Source organism: Megascapheus bottae, chromosome 14, assembly GCF_031878675.1.
Source record: "Megascapheus bottae isolate mThoBot1 chromosome 14, mThoBot2.hap1, whole genome shotgun sequence".
In the NCBI taxonomy this organism is placed as follows: Eukaryota; Metazoa; Chordata; class Mammalia; order Rodentia; family Geomyidae; genus Megascapheus; species Megascapheus bottae.
In genome coordinates this window covers 23,272,941-23,293,004 of record NC_143522.1, presented here as the reverse complement: position 1 = coordinate 23,293,004, position 20,064 = coordinate 23,272,941, and the positions used below count along the sequence as shown (strand labels likewise).

The 20,064-nt window shown below is 44.9% G+C and overlaps 1 long non-coding RNA gene across 3 annotated transcripts; it reads left to right on the top strand.

Annotated features, from left to right (window-relative positions):
• The first annotated feature begins 222 nt into the window (after positions 1-222).
• On the top strand, positions 223-18,801 carry LOC150054813 (uncharacterized). Of its 3 annotated transcripts, none has more exons than XR_016537662.1 (5): positions 223-596; positions 2,602-2,680; positions 3,655-3,811; positions 5,360-5,459; positions 18,349-18,801. It is a non-coding gene; the product is annotated as an uncharacterized LOC150054813 (long non-coding RNA). The 3 variants fall into 3 exon arrangements; XR_016537663.1 differs by lacking the exon at positions 18,349-18,801 and adding an exon at positions 12,644-12,738; XR_016537664.1 differs by lacking the exon at positions 18,349-18,801 and adding an exon at positions 7,990-8,113.
• Positions 18,802-20,064: the final 1,263 nt, after the last annotated feature.

The window sequence follows — 20,064 nt, the reverse complement described above, 5'->3', positions numbered from 1 at the left end:
TAGTAGGCTCCTCTTTCATTCCCGAGACATCATTGAAGGCGATGCACCCAGCCCTGGGGCCCCACCCCAGCTCCCCAACCCCATCCCGGTTTGGTGGTCTTGGGCTCTAGTGCGCCATGGTGGGCCGTGGTGGCGCCTCCTCGCCCAGCCTTAATATCAGGATCTCTAAACCATTATGACATCAATGAAACCCTCAGTTGACATTAGCCGTTATCCCAGTGTCCACTGGCAGCCAGGCTCTGGGGCTGAAAAGGAGCCTTAAGCAGCTTCCTGCCCCCCCCTCCTCCCCTGCAGTCCTGCATTGGAGATGGGGGAGGAGGTGTTCAGGGGAGGGTGCGGGAAAGGGGGAGAGGAGCTGTGCAGCACCTGAGCCAGCGGCCCGGGCTGGAGGTGGTTGGTTTCTGTCAAGGGATGGCCACAGAGGACGACAGGGGAGGACGCTGGCATCTATCCTGGCCCCACGCCTTCCTCCTAATTATAAGTCGAGCTGACCTCGGCCTGGTCTGGCCCCGGGCTCTGCCCTGCGCATCCACAGACCAGGCTGGGATGCAGATGTGAGGCTGAGATCCCAGCCAATGAGAGCCCTCGGTGATGAGGTAATGCTCTGCAGCCGCCGTGGTTGGCTGCCTGGCCCCCACACCCGGTTCTGGCGCTGCTGGAAGTGTTTCTGCAGAAAGTCGCGTTCTGAGGGCCTTAGGGCTGAGGACCAAGCTGGGAGCCTCGGCCCCGGATCTGAGCAGATCTGGGGACTGGCAGCTGCCAGCTGCTGCCTGTTCCAAACTTAGAGCCCCAGGTTCTAAACAGTGAAGCCTTCTGTTTGGGGAAAAAGCAAATCTTAGGAGAGATTAGGAGCAGATAGTCCAGTGCTTGGGCCTGGAGTGGGGGGCGGGGGGTGCAAAGTAATTCTGCAGAAATAAAGCCTCTGGTACTCAGTGCCTGCTTGCCTGCAACAGACGTCAGGGATAAATGGCAGGTCCTCACTGAGCTGAACTGTTCAGGACTTAGATTTGCCCTGGAACCACTATGCTTTATTAATATATAAATATAGATATATAGATGAGTGAGATGTATACCATATATATCTCACTCAAAAAAAACCATATACCTCTGTCTCTCATATATATGCATATATATATATAATTACTCAAAAAAACTGGGAGGGGCTGACACCTATGGCTCATGCCTGTAATCCTGGCTATTCAGGAAGCTGAGATCAGAGGATTCTGGTTCCAAGCCAGCCTAGGCAGGAAAAGTCTTTGAGATTCTTGTCTCTGATTTACTACCAAAAGCTAGAAGTAGAGCCTGTGGCTCAAATGGCAGAGCATTAGCCTTCAGCAAAGGAGCTCGGGGACAGAGCCCATGCCCCAGTGAGAAGGGCCTGGAATGAACCATTCTAAAGGCCCTGACCCTACTCTAAAAAGTAGTCCTGATACTTCACCCTAATATGCAGATGAGGATGCTGAGGTACAGAGGGGTACAGAGACAGGAAGCCAGGGCCTGACCCAGATCGGCCTGACTCCAAGGACAGGACTCTCCCGTGTACATAGATGGCAGAGCAGAATGACACCAGGGAGAGAGACTGTTGGGGGGTGGGGCATACTAGTCTGGATATAAGCAGATGCAAGTGAGAACTTGGGGAGCTTCCTAGATGGAGAAGATAGAGCTGGGAGATGCCTGACTGGTTAAAGAAAGGAGGACTGATCTTGCAGAGAGGTGGGGCATGCTCATTCTTGTGTCTCATGCTGTTGGCTTTGTAGTCAGGGTCTTCTGGGTGGTGACAGGAGAGCCAGGATACACCTAGGCCTGGGCATGGCTTTGAGAGTTTCAAACTGCCAGTCCAGTTATGAGAACTTAGGCAAGCTACTCCAAGGCTTGAGTTTATCCTCTGTCCAGGGAAGGAGCTGGCAAAGAGGCCAGTGTCATAAGAATTCCCTGATTCAGAGTTCCACTCCAGAACTGGAGCCAACTCTTTCTACCTCCGACTTCTGGCTTTATTTCCCACAATGACCAACCACCCTTTTGTTCCATTTTGCTTTATTGCATAAGCAGGCACAGAGCTCTGGTCTCCGGGCTTGGAATTGAGATTCTAAGCTCAAGTCTGACACTGTACCACTTGAGCCACAGCTCTGCTCCTGGCTTTTCTTGGTGATTAATTAGAGAGGAGAGTTTCACAGACTCCTGCCCCACTTGGCTTCAATCCTCAGATCTCAACCAGGAGTAGCTAGGATGAGTAGGAGACACTGAGTGGCTGGTATAGTTTTCTACTCTACCATCACCATTCTCCAGCCAAGAAGCCCTCTCCCTGCAGTCCCATCCCAGCTGTGAATACCTCCTGAAAACCTGTACCCCCAGGGGTGTGGTAGGATATGACTGTGACCACGGGGACTCCCTTAAGATGATAGGAGGAAATAGATCCATGCCTGTCGGAAACTGTGAGAAAGTGCTTTTCAAAACTTAACATGAAGTTAAGTCCTGGCATGAAGTTGGGGCCTGAAAGATTCTCCAGGCATGAGCTGGGAGTCAAGCAAGAAAGGCATCTAGCCACTATAAAATGCCATAGTATTATATGTGATTTCATTTTTTGGTTTTATTTTGTTTCAGCTTCACATGCCAGAACCTATAAGGAGAAAAATCAACATTTCCTTGGGAGAAGAAATTCAGAAAATCACAGCTTCTCTCAGTAAGCTGGCTAACGGTGAAATTGAGAGATGATATGCCCAACCTACATTTTAGGGGATATTTTTCTTTTTGTTTTGCCAGTCCTGGGGCTTGAATTCGGGGCCTGACCACTGTCCTTGGGCTTTCCCCAAGGCTAGCACTCTACCACTTGAGTCACAGCACCACTTGTGGCTTTTTCTGTGTATGTGGTACCAAGGAATTGAACCCAGGGCTTCATGCATGCTAGGCAAGCACTCTACCACTAGGCCATGCTTTTGGCCCTCGGGTTTATTTTGCCACTGTCCTTACTTGGGTCAAGACACATGCTGCACACTGATGCTTCTGTCAACAGCACAGTACATGTGGGATTGTGGACCCAAAAGATAACAAGGGAGGTAGCCAGCTCCAGTGCCTCATGCCTGTGACTTTAGCTATTCATGAGGCTAAGTTCTAAGGATCGTGGTTCTAAAGCCAACCTGGGAGATAAGTTCATGAGACTTTTATCTCCAATTAATCACCAAATAGCCAGAAGTGGAGCTGTGACTCAAGTGGTAGAGTGCTAGACATGAAGGAAAAAAGCTAAGAGACAATACTCAACTCCTGAGTCCATTCCCCAGGACTGACAACAACAACAACAACAACAGATGACAGAGGACTGACTAGAAGAATTTCTTGGCCTGGTGACATAAGCAGAGTCCCATGCAGAAGGAGGGATTCCACCCATTTGCAGTAATGTTGGCATCTACAAACACGCCACAAGACCAGTGATAGAAAAGAATAGCACATACAACTGTGTTTCTACTTCCACTGTGCTATGCCTTCATTGTCCTTGTAAAGAGTATGCCTATGGATTAAAATATGTTTACTGTACAACCGTTTTGCCAAGCAAAGCTGGCAGCAGGCCCCATACAGCCTGCGTTTACCATAAGTCTAAATTGCATCATTGTCTCCTGGGCCTGATTTAATTTTCTGTTGTTTTGTTCATTGTGGCCCTAGGAACAAGAACACATCTGTCATTAAGCCATTGATGACTCTACTAAATGAAGCAGAAGACATTTACGATGATTGGCTGCTTGCAACAGTGAAGGTCTAGAATGTCACCCAGAGGCTGCTGGGAGGCCATGGAATCTTTAGGAGGTGGAGTCTAACAGAGGTATGTCAGGTGACTAGAGGCTTACTGTACAAAAGGATCCTGGGATCCTAGTCTGTCTCTCCCTCCCCCTTCCTCCCTCCTCCTCCTCTCCCCTTCTCCCTCCCTCCCTCCTTCTCACTCACTCCCTCTCCTTCCTTCTCTCCTCCTTTCTCTGTCTCTCTCTGTCTCTCTGCCTTTCTCTTTCTCTGACTATCTCTGTTACTCTCTCTTTCTCTCTCTCTGCTATCATAAAATAAGTCTGGCATTCTTGATGTACTGACTTAGCACAGACCCAAAAGCAACTATTAAAGACTGAAAACACAAACTAAAATAAATCTTTTCCTCTTTCTAAGTGGCATATCTCAGGTATTTTGCCACTAATACAAAAAAGGATGAACAAAAGTGGTACTGTGGCTCAAAGAGTAGGGTGGTAGCCTTGAGCTGAAGAGCTCAGGGACCCAGAGTTCAAGCCCCATTACCAAAAAAAGAAGAAGAAAAAGAAAATATAGAAGAGTGAACAAAATGACATGTTGTACTGGCTAGCTCACATCTACTACTTTTCTAATAACATCCAAATTTATATAGAGATTCCAGGAGAGAAAGATTACAAGAATAGGATTCTACCACATTAGACTAATTCATACTGAATAGTTCCATTTATATACACTCCCAAAGTAAGCAAGAGTAACTTTATTACTAAAGCATATTAGTAAGGTTTTACTTGGTCATAAAACTAGTTTTTCTAGATGAAAGTATTCGAGTTAGAAAAGTCTAGTCTCTCATACCCAGTTTTAGGAGGATCAACTGAGGTTCCTCCCTAACAGAGAGATTTCCTGTCTGTCCTTCTCTCCTCTACCCTTAAAAGGTTGGGGTACATAAGTTGGGGACCTACTTGAGCCAGTGGCTCCCTTCTTACTTGGAGCTGTCGGAGTGTATGTGGAATTAACAGCCCACAATGCATTTCCTCTCTTTTGGAATCTGTTCCAACGCCCTCCATCTCGGGCTGAAAAAAAAATTTTTTTGCAACTTCCTCCCACCCACGTCTCCCTTCAAATGCTCTCAGCCTTGGGAGTAGTAGAGGCTTTATTCTTTTTTAAAGAGCACACACACACACACCCCTCACATCCATGGTTTCCTAGCAGACTCTCCCAGAGCATGGAGGCTGGCTAGGGGAGAGCATGGCCCACTGCAGAGAAGCCTGGTTCCACTCAGACATTCCAGCTTGCACCAAGTTCTTTGTGTCCCTACTACCTCAGCAGATGTGGCCTTATTTCTTCTGAATAAATTGTCTCCAGCTTGGAGCCACCAAGAACTTTGCAAGCCGTCCTGCTCTCAAGGTTGGTAATTTGCCAGCATTTAGCAATGACTAAGATTCAGCAAGCAGCCTCCTTTTGTTCTAGCCAGAGAAACCAGGTGGTCCTGCTGTAAACCAGCCATTCAAAGACTCCAGGCCAGGGTGGGCAGGAGCGTGTTTCCCTGACCTTCACCCTCGTCTCCCAGCTTCACCCGGACTGCTGAGGGAGGCTTCCCTCTTGCCACAGTATTTATTCTTTTTTTTTTCCTTTCCAGTTCCCTCCCCTTTGCCTTCCGGAACAAGAAAGGAACAACTGTGGGCAGACAGAAGGCCATTTTCACTACTCTGTTAGAAACTGAAAGCTTTACCAAAGATGTAAGATTCCCCCACCTGCCTTTGGGGTTCTCCTTAAAGCTGTTCCACCGGGTGCAACCCTAGGAGGACAGAGTTGTCCCCATTGCCCATCTGAGATCAGGTCATCTAAGATGGACTCCACTGCCAATCCTAGATCAGATTACAGACTTCAATGGAGGCTTTGTTAGAAGCCCGGGATAACAAAAGCCACACCTGGGGCCGGGAGTTTGGCCTAGTGGTAGGTAGAGTGTTTGCCTAGCATGCATGAAGCCCTGGGTTCAATTCCTTGGTACCACATACACAGAAAAAGCCACAAGTGGTGCTGTGGCTCAAGTGGTAGAGTGCTAGCCTTGGGGAAAGCCCAAGGACAGTGGTCAGGCTCTGAGCTCAAGCCACAGGACTAGTAAAAAAAAAAAAAAAGCCACACTTATCTGGGGACCAGGCTCACTCCATCTCACAGGTGAGCCCCAGGCCTGAGGGACACAGGGACCTGGGAGGGATTCACACACACACATACACACACACACACACACACACACACACCACACACATACACTATTGTGCCTCCTCCCCTCCTGTTCTCAGAACCCTTCCCCACACAAAGGAGAAAAGGAGAAGACCCCCAAGGAGCGATCCAAATTGGTTCTACTTGAGAAGATGGAGGTCAATATTCAGGAAGAATCAAAATTTTAAGCATCTTACCAACCACATTCATCAATGTTCTAAAAGTTTCCATCTCAGCAGGTCTTGGAAAGGAGCCCTGAAACTCCTTCACAAAAAAACTCTAGAATTAGCCAGGCACCAGTGCCTCAGGCCTATAATCCTAGCCATTCAGGAGGCTGAGATCTGAGGATCAAAGTCCCAACTCAACCCAGTCAGGAAAGTTCCTGAGAGTCTTATCCCCAATAAACTACTCAAAAAAGCTACAAGTAAAGCTCTGGCTCACCGTGATAGAATGCCAGCCTTGAGCAAAAGAAGCTCAAGGACAGTGCCTAGGCACAGAGTTCAAGTCCCAGGATGGGAAAAACAAAACAAAACTAAAAACTAGTTTTAGCTGAATGCCAGCATCTGTAATTCTGGCTACTCAGAAGGTTGAGGTCTGAGGGTAATGGTTTGAAGGCAGCCAGGAGAAGGAAAGTCTAAGAGACTCATATCTACAGTTAACTTCAGAAAAAAATAAAAACAATAATAAACAAAACAAAACCGAAAATTGAGATGTGGCAGAGTGTTAGCCTTGAGCAAAAAGCCAAAGCATAGCACCCAAGCCATGCGTTCAAGTCCCAATTACATCACACACACACACACACACACACACACACACACACACACACACAGTCTAGTTGGGAAAGGGCAGGTGAGGAGGTTGAAGTTTTAAATATACTGGATCTCACTGAGCAAGTGATACCTGGGCAAAGACTCAATGGGAGTGAAGAACGTGGCCTTTCTTTTATGTGGGTGATCAGGGCTCCAGGCAGAAGGGAGCAGAGCAAAGGCTGTGTGTGGGAGGAACAGAAGTAGATGGGTGAGACCACAACAGTCAGCAGGTGACAAGAGGGCCGGCGGGGGAGACATGGAAGCCCTTGTACAAATGGCTCTTGCTATGAGTGGGTGGAAGCCACGTTATGAGCACAGAACAACTTGATCTGTACCTGACTTCGTCAGCTTTCAATTACTGTAACCAATACCTGCAATAAATCAACATGAAAAGGAAACAGCCTTCTTTTAGCTCACAGCTTTGATTTCAATCCAGGACTGGTTGCCTGCATAGTTTGGGGCCTGTGGCAACTCAGTACATGGTGGTGGGAGGATGTGTTGAAGGCCACCATTCACCACGTGGCCTCTGATGAGCTATGTTTCTGTGGTTTGAATTGAGCAAAGTTGAGATAAAAGTAGAATCAAACTTTCTGAGAAAAGAGTTGGAATTATTACTGCTGAAGAAAAGACTTGTTAACTCTGATCTAGCTTTTTCTATGTCCTAGACCTTTTAAGTCACTTAATTCGGTCCTCACCAGGACCTTGGGTAAAGGATTTCTTATGCCTGATGAACAGATAAGGAAACGGGCTCAGAGAAGTTTAGAGCTTGCCCCAAACCACACAGCCATGAAGAACTTACTTTCCATGGGGGAAAAAAAGCTAGAGAAAAGCTTAAGCTAGAGATATCCCTTTGGGCACTCTTTAGGAGGCCTCAGTTTTCTCATTTGTAAAATTTAAATCTTAACAATCACCTCCCACAGTTATTGTGAGACCTGAGACAGTATGCATGCATGGCTCCTGACAGTTGGATAAATATGGCCACATGGATGTGATCTTTCTCTTTGAAAAGTTAAGCCCAGCCCACAAACATCACCTCCAACCCCACAACACACTTAACAACAAAAGATGAGCTCAAATCCTGGTCCCACATCATTCACTGACAGCTCAGTTTTCAAGAGAAAGGACCATAGTAAACATAGCATCTACTCAAACAGAACACACATAGCTTCAAAGGGGAGATACATAAAGGCACACTTTTGGACACAACTGCTAACATGACATGTCTACTCTGCCCCAGCCACCTCCCCGCAGGTGAGGAAAAGAAAGACAGAACATCTCCTCCCAAAAGCAGAGGACCAGGGCTCTGGTAATTCTGCAGTGGAAGCCACCAGAGAGATGATCCAAGTTCAATAGATAGAGATCCAACTGGGGCCAGGAGCTTCCCATGACCTCAGCTCATAGGATTCTGTCTGCACCTGGGAGCAAGGCAGACCTTCCTGCCAAAACCTTGGTGTACAGGTGAGAGTTGGACAATGATGGTTATCAACCCAGTGGCACAGACAGGTGTGCACGAGTGAGTGCTACTCATGTGTGCTATCTATGCTAGACTGCAAGCTTCCTGAGAGCAGGAACTGGATCTTACAATCATATGATCTGGAACAGGTTGTTGACAACCACAAAGGAACAATAAACAAATAGAGCAAAACAAGTAAGCAACAACTAAGCAAAATTCTTCAGTTCCTATAAGTGGTAGTTATTCTTCTTTATTTTTTTTTTCCTGTGGGTCATGAGGCTTGAACTCTGCCTGGGAGCTGTCCCTGGGCTCTTCAGCTCAAGGCTACTGCCCTACCCTTGAGCCAAGCCCCACTTCCTGTTTTCTACAGGTTAATTGGAGATAAGAGTCTCTGGTTCTTCTGTGCCCGGGCTGGCTTTGAACCTTGATCCTCAGATCTCAGCTTCCCGAGTAGCTAGGATTATAGGCATGAGCCACCATGCCTGGCTACTTATTCTTCCTCTTATGTTATTGATTTTTGCTTTATAGTTTTTCTTTGAGGCCCAACATAGTGCCAGGCCCCAAAGCGGAAGGGGAGAAGAAGAGATAAAATTGGAAGGATGATATCATCATTAATTGCCTGTTATCTATAGGATTCCTAAGCCTTTGCATTAATCAGTTATTGCCACAACAAGCTGTGTTGCCCTCTACAGTTTGGAATATTTCACAAACTTTCCTTATAGGGTATTTAATTGCAAGAAGTTGAAAACTGAGCTGACAATGCAAATTTCAGGAGCTGAGAATAAAAAGAAAGCATAGTCCAAGCCCTCGGTTTCTTTTCCCTGCTTAAGTGCAGCCTCTGTTTCATGCAGAGAGCATCCCCTCCCATCTGCAAAGCCCCCCACCCACCCCTCAGCCTTCAGTTTTACTTCTCTGGGGCATATGGTCCAGTCTAAGGGTCGAAAGACAGGAGGAACTTGAGAATTTGGCTGATGGGATGGCAGAAGCTTCTGAGGCTCCAGGTGGCTCTGTGGCTCGCCTCTGCGAGGCCCCCTCTGTCCTTGGAGCTCCGCCTTCTCAGGCCTTTCGGAGGCCACTGGCCTGTGCAGGGAGGAAGGATGGAGGAAGCAGAGCTGTCGGGCGGGGGATGTGGAAGGAAGTCTGGATTTGTTCCCTTATAGCAGCATGACTGTTTACCTCTAAGCCTGTGTTTTTCAAGGAAATGGAGACCAGCAGAGGAAAAACGCCCTTGTGAAACATTTCCATGAATTTATGTTGCTCTGCCGGGGAGGCACAGCCCCTTGGTTAGGCTCCTGGGATGTGACATGGTCAGGATGAGGCTGGCCTGCCCCAGGCTGCGAAGAATCCATAGCTACCTGGTAACTGGCCCAGGGGGTCCCCAACAGAAAACACAAGCTAGTCCAGGAGGTAACAGGTGTGATGCTAGGCTTAGGCCTATCTGAACACAGATAGCACCAAAAGACCTGAGTTTGAGTTCTGCTAGTGTAAGGTGACATGACACTGGACAAATCACCGGACATTTTAGAATGTTGAGTTCCTGCTTTCACAGGGATGGGGCTTAAATCTTAGACCTCTTTGGGGGTGGAATAAAAAAGGGTCACTGTGCCTGCTCCCAGTGGCTTGTACCTGTAATCCTAGTTACTCAGGAGGCTGAGATCCAAGGTTCCAGGTTCAAAGCCAGCTGAGGCAGAAAAATCATGAGACATTATATCGAATTAACTAGCAAAAAGCCAGAAGTAGAGGTATAGCTCAAATGGTAAAGTGCCAGCCTTAAGAGAGAAAGCTAAAGCATAAGGCTCTGAATTCAAGCCCCAGTACAGCCAGTACAGGCACAGACACACACACACACACACACACACACACACACACACACACACACACACACAGAGGATTATTGCGTTTCTTTTATGAACAGAGAATGATAGGGGCCTTCAGCAAAGCCTCTTGGCTGGAATGGCTCCCTGACCAGTACTAAGTGTTAGGGAACTATTCAGGATTGACTGTTGGAGTCCTTGAACCACCCCTGGAGCCAGGTATATTTTGTCAGCACCTAATGAGAAACTCAGATGTCAGAGCAATATGTGGGAGGAGATATCCAAAGTAGACTTCCTTAAAAAAGGGAGGCGAGCTTATACAATAAGTAGATACTTAGCTAAGTTTCACTGATACTCTAAAAGTAGTACAGCCATCCTTCAGCATCCCAGAACCCCTCAGATACCAAAATCTCATGTTGGAGTCTCTCGACAATCAGTGTAAATCAGTGCTTGAGTTTAACTTACACTTTGCTACATATAACCAACACGGACCAACCTCCTAATGACTTACAATACTGGTGCAATATAAGGGCCATGTAAATAGTTGTTCTATTCTGTTGTTTAGGGAATAATGAAGTCTATGTCTGCAGTTGGTTGAATCTGTGGATGTAGAACCCTTGGGCCAAAGAGAAGTTGCTTTTAGAATTTCCAGCCAACATCCATTGTATATCATTTACTCTAACTGGACCTCTTAACCATCTTTAATTAATCTCTGTGGCCAGTCAGATCTCTGCTGGAACTAGGAGCGTGAGATAAAAAACCTAGGCAAAGCACATGGCTGAGCCTGTAGGACTGAGACTTCCTGAGGTCCTTCAGGGAGAAAAATCCCAGAAGGGGCGCAGTAAATAGGTCCCATAGGCTCATCCTGAGAGCTAAGGGCACTTGCCAGCAATGGACCAACAGGGCAGCTGTCCTGGGGTCAATATGGCAACTTAGGTAGCAAGACAGGGGCTCAACTTCTTCACAAAACAGAAAATATCACCCCTGTCACCCATAAAGATGGGGCTGAGGCCCAGAGGTGACTAGTAACTCCCTCACCTTCCCCAACCCCTCCCCCACCCTCATATTTTCTCCCTCTTTAATCCAGCCTAAAGCTTTTACCTTCTTTTTTTTATACTCAGCTGCAAGAGGATTTTAGATCTTTTGCATTTCAAATGTTTGTTCATATTTTAACTTAATCCCCTAAAACTAATTCTGAACATCCCTTCAGCTACATAACCCGCACCCCCAATCCTGAATCCCCAATCATCCAGGCCACATCTCTCATCAGACTAATGGGGTACAATGGGATTTGCATGTGTATGTTTTAAGAAGAGAAAAAACACGGGGGGTTTTGAGATTATTAAAGCATTGTTTTAGTCTTGTGAATTTTAGATGGTTTCCATGGTAACTAGTAAGTTTGTTTCTTTTACTGTCTATTTTTTCCCCTTTTTTTCTTCTTCCTTTCTGCCAGTCCAGGAGCTTGAATTCAGGGCCTGGGCACTATCTTTGAGCTTTCTCAAGGCTATCACTCTTCCCTTGAGAGACAAGGCCACTTCTGGGTTTTTTTTTTTGTTGTTTTTTTCCTGTGTATGTGGTACCAAGGACTCGAACCCGGGACTTTGAGCATGCTAGGCAGAACTCTACCACTAGGCCACACTCCTAGCCCCTGCACTCCAGTTTTCTGGAGATCCCAAGGTAGCTGTCACAGTTTATCAAGTAGTACTAAGGTCCACATAACACAGAAAAAGCCAGAAGTGGTACTGTGGCTCAAGTGGCAGAGCACTAGCCTTGAGCAAAAAGTGTTCAAGGACAATGCCTAGGCCCTGAGTTAGCCACTCCCCCCCCCCCCCCCTGCCAAAAAAAGCACATGTGGTTCCTCCAGTATAGAATTGTCATTGTAGGGAAATCCACAGAGACTGGGGCAAACTGCTGATGGTAGCCACGAGAGCAAGGACCAGGGGGTGACAGTTTGTGACTAGAGGAACATCTCTAGGATGATGAAATGTTTGGGAAGCTGGTGGAGATGGTGATTGTACAACATGTGGAAGTGCCAAATGTCCCTGAGCTGCACACTTGGAAATGATTATTTTTGTGTCCTCTGAATTCCATCAAGGGGTAGAGTGCTGGCCTTGAGCTGAAGTGCTTAGGGACAGAGCCCAGGCCCAGAGTTCAAGCCTCACAACTGGCAAAAACAATAAATAAATAAAGCAATGATGCAGTATACCCTTCTATGAGTCCTACATGAATGCATCCAGAGCAGTGGAAAAGCTGTTCAATCCTATTACTGGCTTAAAACAAGCACAATTCAGGTGGAAGAGGGCACAAGGACTGGAATTTGAACTCAGGACTTGTCCCCTGCTAGGCAAATGCTTTATGCTGATCCATGTCCCTAGCCCCTTTCTTGACTGATTACTCTTGAGGTGGGATCTCACTTCTGCTCAGGTGCATATCTGGACTCCAACCCCCCTGTTTAGATTTCCTGTCATACCTGGGCACCACCACACCTAGCTTCTTTTGTTGACATGGAGTCTCAAAAACTTTTATGCCCAGGCTGGCCTGCAATCACAACCCCTCCAATTTCAGCCTTTCAAATAGCCACTGTCACCAGGCTTATACATTTTTTTTAATCTCATCATTTTCAGAGTGAAGACTTCAGGCAGGTTTATACAGCTGGATGTTTCCTCTCATCTAGTCTAGACAATCCATGATGACTGTATCCACATTGCTGGTACCTAGGAGAAAGGTTAGCCCCATGTTGAGCTTCTCCACCTAAACTTCTATTCTGGCCTACAATTTAGATATAGCAGAGCTTCCAGAAAGTTCTAAGAAATCTATAAGGCTTGTGGTCAGAACCATTACTTCTACTCGCAAGAGTGGAATGAGAGTCTCATCTCTCAGTGGGAGGATCACAGTTTCAGTTATTCACGGCACATAGCAGCTCAATTCCTTCAATAGTTTCTTTAAAATTTTCTATTTCTTCTTGGGTCTATTTCTAGGAAAGTGTTCATTTTATCACATTTACTAGCATCAAGTGATTTTTTTCCTCTCTTTATCTTTTTGAGTCTCAATTATGTATTTCAAGATGGCCTCAAACTTCTGATTTTCCTGCCTCAAGCCCCTGAATGCTGGGATTACATGCATGTTCTATCATACTCAGTCTAACATTAAACATGTATACATGCTCATGAACTTGCACACACCCCTGGTTTAATGTTAAATGATCCTTAACGTTTTTTGGTTTTGCTTAGTGCTGCTTGAGGTTTGTCTAATCATTTTTCTTTCAGTACTGGAGTTTGAACTGGTGTTTGCTAGAGGCACTCTAGTGCTTTGAGCCTTTTCTACCCACTCCTTTGTGTTTATCTTACATGTTCCAGTTAACCTGGACCATGATCCTTCTATCTGTGCTGAGATGCCGCATGACTGAAATGCTAGGCACGCTGCCATGCCCAGACACTGTGCTGTTCTTCACTGCTGAGATGTCAGATGAGAACCACTATGCCCAGTTGTAGTTGAAATGGAGTCTTTCCGATATTTTCCCCTGGGTTGCCTTGAACTGGGACTCCCCAGCTCTCCATCTCCCAGGTAGTTAGGGCTTGAGCTACCATGCCTGACTTAGAAAACTCTGAAATCTTACCAATTAAATTGCATTTATAAGGTTACAATAATCAAATTATATATGAATGTTAATTATAGAAAAGTCATTGAAGCAAAAAGAAAAGCATTTTAATATAAGGCACTGAGGCTCATGTCTATAACCCTAGTTACTTAGGAAGTTGAGATCTGAGGATAAAGGTTCAAAGCAAGCCTAGGCTGGGAAGTTCTTGAGACTCATGTCCAATTAACTACCAAAAAAAAAAAAAGGAGGGGCCAGGAGTTTGGCCTAGTGGTTAAAGTGCTTGCCTAGCATGCATGAAGACCCGGGTTCGATTCCTCGGTACCCCACATACATAGCAAAAAGCCAGAAGTGGTGCTGAGGCTCAAGTGGTAGAGCTCTAGGCTTGAGAAAGTCCAAGGACAGTGCTCAAGCCCTGAGCTCAAGCCCAGGACTGGCAAAAAAAAAAAAAAAGAGCATAAAATGCAACTGTGACTTAAGAGGTAGGGTGCTAGCCTTGAGCTAGAAAGCTGCGGGGACAGCGCCCAAGCCCTGAGTTCAAGCCCCAGGACAAGCACCAAAACCAAACAAAAACAAACCCTAGGCTGAGATGTATCTCAGTAGTAGAGTGGTTACCCAACAAACGCAAGGCCTGAGTTCAGTGTTGAACAACACATACGCACACGCACACTCGCACACTCACACACACTCACACACATTTATCTTGAAAATTAGGGCTGGGAATGTAGTTAGTGATAGAGTATTTGCCTAGCATGCATGAGACCCTGGTTTCAATTCTTCAGTACAACATAAAATAATAATAATAAAGAAAATTAAAATTCTATTTTTAAATTATTCTAATCTACTTCATAGTTGACAAATAACAGAATTTTTTAATCTACTGAAACTTATCCTGTAATCTAATATTAACCAATCTTGATTCTTCACTTAATTAACCTTTTATTATCTTGTTACTTGTTATCAATTTTATATACTATCATAATTATAACACTAATGTATATATTACCGGTTAATAATGCTGATTAATGTTTAACATCTTTAACATGACTTCTCTCGTCACTGGTTGCGTTCTTCTGCATACAGATCGGATTAAACTTGCTAACTGTCTAGTTCAACTCTTCTACTGTACAATTTTCCAATTAACAAGAGAAGTATGTTAAAAATCTCTGCAATTATGTTTTTGTTGGTGGTGGTGGTGGTTGCATGGCTTGAACTCTGGGCCTGGGCGCTGTCCCTGAGCTTTTCAGCTCCAGGCTACCACCCTACCCTTGGACTGGGTGCTGTCCCCAAGTTCTTCAGCTCAAAGCTACTGCCCTAACCTTGAGCCATAGCCCCACTTCCCATTTTCTAGAGGTCAATTGGAGATAAGAGTCTCAGGGTTTTGTAGTTCCCAGGCTGGCTCTGAACCTCAGTCCTCAGATCTCAGCCTCCTGAGTAGCTAGGATTACAGGCATGAGCCACCGCACCCAGCCAGTTCTTGCTTTATACACTTTTCTGCTGTCTACCTCTGTTCTTGTGTATTTAAGATGGTATAAGTTATTCATTGGCATACTACTTGGCAGTTGCACTGGATAATGTCTTTCTACCAAAAGTCTGAAAAAGCTTCTTAAAAGATAAAAATATACATATATGTATATACATGTATGTATATGTGTATATGCATATATGTATATACACTTGCGTATATATACATATATATTTTTTTGCCAGTCCTGGGGCTTGAATTTAGGGCCAGAACACTATCCTTGGACTTTTTCAAAGCTAGAGCTCTACCACTTGAGCCACAGCACCACTTCCAGCTTTTTCTATTTATGTGGTACTGAGGAATCAAACTGTGGTCTTTGTGCATGCTAGGTAAATACTCTACCACTAGGCCAAACTCCCAGCCCAATTATGCTGGTATTAGTGCTTGAACTCAGGGCCTCAAGCCATCATTTTTTGGGGGGGAAGGGACAGTCCTAGGGCTTGAACTCAGGGCCTGACCTCTGTCCTTGGGCTTTTTCCTCAAGGCTAGCACTCTACCACTTAAGTCACAGCACCACTTCCAGCTTTCTATGTATGTGGTACTAAGGAATTGAATCCAGGTCTCTGTGCATGCTAGGTAAGCACTCTTCTGCTAGGCCAAACTCCAGGCTCAATGTATCTATTTGGCACTTCTTAACTTATAAAAAGGGGGAAAAAGAAGATACTAAGCCTGAATGCAACTTGGTTTAAGTGAAAAAGAGCAAAGCTGGCTGGTTGAAAGCAGGATTAGATGTTGAGGGTTTTCTTCATGTAGCTGAGGTGGAACCAATGAGTAGAAACAGCGACACCAATTCCAATCTAGTCAACAAGTGTTCACAATGAGATGCACGGAAACAGAGTATTAGTTAGCCAGCCATACCACTCGTACTAAGATAGCCAGCTCCTAGAAATTAAGCTCAAGGGGCTGGGAGTTTGGCCTCCTGCTAGAATGCTTGCCAAGCATGCACTAACACCTGAACTCAATTCCTCAGTAGAGCTCTAGCCTTGAGAAAGCTCAAGGACAGGGCTCGGGCCCTGAGTTCAGGTCCCAGACTGGCAAAAAAAAAAAAAATTTGGAGCCAGGAGTTTGGCCTAGTGGTAGAGTGCTTGCCTAGCATGCACAAAGACCCAGGTCTGATTCCTCGGTACCCCATATATAGAAAAAAAGCCGGAAGTGGTGCTGAGGCTCAAGTGGTAGAGTTCTAGCCTTGAGAAAGTCCAAGGACAGTGCTCAGGCCCTGAGCCCAAGCCCAAGACTGGCAAAAAAAAAAAAAAAAAAAGAATCTCCAGCACCACCAAAGAAAAGAAAACATAAATAAAAACTAATAAATTATTTTTAAAAATTAAGCTCAAGAACTCAAGTAGGTGAAGAAATGTTTACTATAAAAAGACAATAAAATTTTATAAATAAGATGATTTTGTTTACAGATCCAGTATAGACAGCTCCATGGAGACAGGAAGTAAATTAGTAGTTGTAGGGGTTGAAGGGTGGGTGAGTGACTACCATGAGTATAGGGGTTTGGAAAGAATGAAGGAAATACCATAAAATTAAGTGTTAGGGGTTTAGCTCAGTAGTAGAGCACTAGCCCAGCATACAGAAGGCCCTGAGTTCAAACACCAGCACTAGAAAAAAAAATGACCCCAAACTAGACATTGATAATGTTGGTGATTATAACAAAAACCACTTACAATGTATAAATTGTATCTCAAGAAAAAGGAGACATAAGGAGAAAATCATGATATATGTATACACTAGAGAATCTTCTTCACTTTTAAGCATTATGCATAAAGATTCAATACTAAATTTTTTTCTCTATATCCATATGGTAAGAAAAATTCTGGAAATGTAAAGTGATAACTATAGTTTATAAGATAGTGGGTGGTTTCATATCACAAATTTTATACAATAAATAGCAGTTTTCGGACTCAAAAGAATACTTTTATAAAACTTAGGAAGAGCTATTTGTTGACAAACTTCTTGAAACTAGGAGTATTTCAAAAAGTTTGGGAATCATCTAATACAGATGCTTGTGTTGGGAGGAAATTTGATCTACAATATATTGCCCGGACTTTTTAACTGTGGTATTATTTTATGTGTATACCAGTACTAGGATTTGAACTTAGGCCCTCAAACAATATTATTATTTATTTATTGTCTGTTATAGGGCTTGAACTCAGGACTTGGTCACCATCCCTGAGTTCTTTTGCTCAAGGCTAGTGCTCTACTCTTTTAAGGCACAACTCCACTTCCTATTTTTGAGTGGTTAGTTGGAGATAAGGGTCTGTCTCTAGGGGACTTTTCTGCCTGGACTAGCTTGGAACCATGATCCTCAGATCTCAGCCTCGTGAGTAGCTAGGATTATCAACACGAGCCAATGGCGCTAGGCTTTTAATATTATTTTGTAATTACCTATTGTATTTGTTGTTGTTCTAGAGATTGAGCCAAGTGAGAATATGAGGCCCTGAATTCAAGCCTCAGTATTCACACAAATAAGTAAAACAAACAAACAACTGTTGTAACAAAATGCTCCAGAAATCATCTTACTGTCTTACCAGAGGAGTCTCCAGACTTCGTAAAAGTAAAAATTGGGTGGGATTTTATTGTTTGTTTCTTTCACCAGTCCTGGGGCTTGAACTCAGGGGCTGGACACGGTCCTTGAGCTTTCTCAAGGCTAGAGCTCTACCACTTGAGCCTCAGCACCACTTCTGGCTTTTTTCTATGTATTTGGTACCAAGAAACTGAACCCAGGTCTTCATGCATCCTAGGCAAGCACTCTACCACTAGGCCAAACCCCTGGCCTGAAAACTTTTAAGATGTGACATTTGAATCATATCTGAATGTTGTCAATTCACACTCATTCCAAAGGTTGCTGACACCAACAAAACACAAATAATTCCTAGGAGGAAACTACCCCCCCTCCCCACTTTTTTTTCCTCATTGGGTTGTGGGGCTTGAACTCTGGGCCTGGGTGCTGTCCCTGAGCTCTTCAGCTCAAGGCTATGGCTCTCCTTGACCACAGCGCCACTTCCTGCCTTTAAAAAAAAAAAAAAAACAAAAAAACAAGTTCAGGGACAGTCAAGGAGTTGGGAAGTTGGCCAACAGCGTCAGTCAGCTTTGGGGTGTGGTTCTGCTATGAGCTGCTTTCCCCCAACTCCCTAGCAGGGGGTGCGGAGGGCAGTGGGAGAGAAGCATAGAGCTATAAAAAGCTTTATGTTTTATTTCCTTTTAAGGCGTCCTGAGTCACTGGGTGCTCCAACCCCCCAGAGCCCAAGGAAGTGGAGCTGAAATCGGAAATCCCACCCCCACCCCACCCCAAACCGGATGACAGCTGTCACCTGCACTCCACCTCAAAGGCCCCAAAGGTAGCTTCCTATTTCCATCCAGGGCAGAGAATGGAAGTTACTTTTTTTCCTCCCAGGATCACAACTTAACCACAAGCTTACATCCACCATCACCACCCCACCTCCTTCATGGGGCTGCTGAGAATACAGTCTCATTTGTCATCTCAAAGGACAGTCACACGCCTACATGCCTTTGCACTCTAAGCTTCAGTCAGTTTAAACATCCAGTGATCAGAATCCTAGAAAGCTGAGGGCTGTTGCCTGTCCAACAACCTTTACTCGTCAAGGAGGAAACTGAAGCCTAAAATTGTAGTCCCAAGGCTATAAGGAACAGGAATAAAACTTGAGCCTACAGCCTGGGGCCATGTGCCCTGTAGCCCAGCTTTTTTGGTAGTTTCTAGGCCACCCTCAGGGCTTAAGGGCTATCGCCAGCCTTCTGGCCAACACTGGGTCTCTTCAGTGATCTCTTTCCTCGTGTCCAGATTTCTGTCCTGCTTGTGCAGTGGAACTGTAACCAGGTGACATGCCTGGCGAAAAATCCTTCTGGAAGCAAAAAGGGGTTCCTGAAACTGAATATGGGACAACACTAAGGGGTCCCCAAAGCTTTGGCTTGTAGTATGCTGCATCCTATCCTTCCTTTCAATGTGGCCTCTCTGCTACCGAGAACCTACAAATTCCTTAACACAACTCCCAGCCTTGGCCTAATATAAAGGATAAAGACCAAAGGGAAATTCATCTATGGTATACATTTTCTACATAAGCAACTGTAGATTTTTCCCCCTTTCTTTTGTGCCACTACTGGGACTTGAACTCAGGGCCTCGTGCTCTCACTTGAGTTTCTTGCTCAGCTGGCACTCTACCACTTAAGCATGTAACAGCCCGTTTCTTCTCTTCCTTCCTTTCAGTTTTTGTGGTATTTTTTTATTTAAAGAATTTAACATTGATTTTTTACATCATATTTCAAGTGACATGTTTAATTTTTGATCATATGAATGAATTAATCAATTCAGGGTCTGGGAGCTGTCCCTGAGATTTTTGACTCAAGGTTAGTGTTCTACCACTTTCAGCTACAGTTCTACTTCTGGTTTTCTGGTCATTAATGATATCTTACAGACTTTCTTGCCTGGGCCAGCTTTGAACTGCAATCCTCAGATCTCAGCCTCTTGAGTAGCTAGGATTATAGGTTTGAACCATAAGCGCAGTCTTCCACTTCTATTTGGTTTTTGGGTGGTTGAGTTTTTTTTGTTGTTGTTTTGTTTTTGCTGGTTAATTCCAGATGACTCTCTTGGAGTTTTCTGCCTAAATTGGCTTCAAACTACAATCCTGAGAACTCATCTTCCTGAGTAGCTAAGATCACAGCCACAGTTTAAGTATGACTATCTTAAGAAGCCAAGAGACTGGGTTAAAAATGTCAAGTATTAACACCCAAACTAAAGCTAGATTAAGGCTGCCAGACTCGTCTGCGGAATCTTGGGCCCCTCGCTCCCAGCTGTTGTGCTAAGACCACAGGAGAATTTCACCCAAAGGCAAGTTGAGAGCAAAAGGTAGCTACACAAACTAAAAACCTACACAGTTCGCAGTTAGAGATGAAAGGCTGCAGAAATG